The sequence below is a fragment of the Dioscorea cayenensis genome, chromosome 2 (assembly GCF_009730915.1).
Source record: "Dioscorea cayenensis subsp. rotundata cultivar TDr96_F1 chromosome 2, TDr96_F1_v2_PseudoChromosome.rev07_lg8_w22 25.fasta, whole genome shotgun sequence".
NCBI lineage: Eukaryota > Viridiplantae > Streptophyta > Magnoliopsida > Dioscoreales > Dioscoreaceae > Dioscorea > Dioscorea cayenensis.
The window spans coordinates 20,029,068-20,030,519 of NC_052472.1; positions in this window are offsets into that span (position 1 = coordinate 20,029,068).

The window sequence follows — 1,452 nt, forward strand, 5'->3', positions numbered from 1 at the left end:
CGTGCCAGCATGTTGACTCGAGTGGGCATGGCCGTGCGTCTACCGAGGCCACAAACTCCTAGCCCAAAGACGGCTCGGTATGGGCATGCATGGCCCGAGCATCAGCATCAGTAGCACGCAGTGCTTGGGCTAAGCACTGCCTAACTTCGTCACGGCCCTGGCCCAAGACTACCATTCGTGACACCACTAGAGATATATATCTCAATATCGCCTTGAAATTTGCATATTTTCTAAAATTAATTGGCTCTGCCTCAAAATGAGTATTTTTGTGAGGGTTTATAAGCCTAGCACGAATCTTGAGACATGCCTTACAAATTCATCATTTCAAGCCAATGGATGCTCCTACGCTTTTATCATATTCTGCTTGTCTACCATGCATAATGTTTGGATTTTATTTTTACAAAAAATAACCTCACAATCCATGCTCATCATTTAATTTATTTATTCCCATGTGATGGTGGGACCGGCCTTTTAGGTTATTCATTTTTAATGAGTCATGCAAGTGAGTATATATATGTGCATGCATGCCATTATATGCATCTCATTTTGTCCTTAATATTTATTCATTTCCATGTGTATCTCTTTCATGGTCGGCCCTGCTGGATTTTTTTAATACACGTGAATATGCACACCCGTGCATGCTTCTTATTCTTCATTCCCTTTTTATATATATATTTTATTTATATATATATATATATATATATATATATTTCTTTTTAGAAATCATGGGCTTTCATCATTTCATACATTCAAATAACACATGCTAACAACTTAGAAGCATTTCATTTCATTATTTATCACTGGAGTAGAATATACATGGTTCTTTACCATCATTTTGATTCATAAAAGAAAGTCAAACTACTCAAAGAACTTCTCCAAATAATTAGAACCCGAAAAACACAATTAATATAAGAATGATTTAAATGGCATGTTATCCATATATTCACACCTTATTTTCTATCCACTATGACCAATAGCTCATTACTTCATAGCTCTCATGGCACCACTTGATATATATAAAGACTGAATAAGTAAATTTCTCCACATGATGTTTATTGTAAGTAGTTCCTTTTGACCAACAGACAATATTTCTAGTGAGAAATAAGCACCCTTTGATCCAGTTTTCTTCTAAATTTTAATGTCATGAAACTTAGAGCCCTTGTACAAAAAGATGCAGACAGTTCCTGCTACACAAATTAGAGCTCCAAATATCTTGGCATAAGTTCTTGTAACTCCCGAACTTGACATATCGATGAATGCCCGAACATCAGATATTAGATGATGAGTATTGAAACAAGCGATTATCCGAGTGTCATCAACCAATCTAAGTTGTATTGATGTGGTGGATGGCCAGGTTCAAAGTCCTCATGGTCTTTCTTTTGAATAATATCATGTTTTGAGCCTGTTGAATCTAGTGGATTCCAGATCCTTTCCTACCATGTTACACACCAA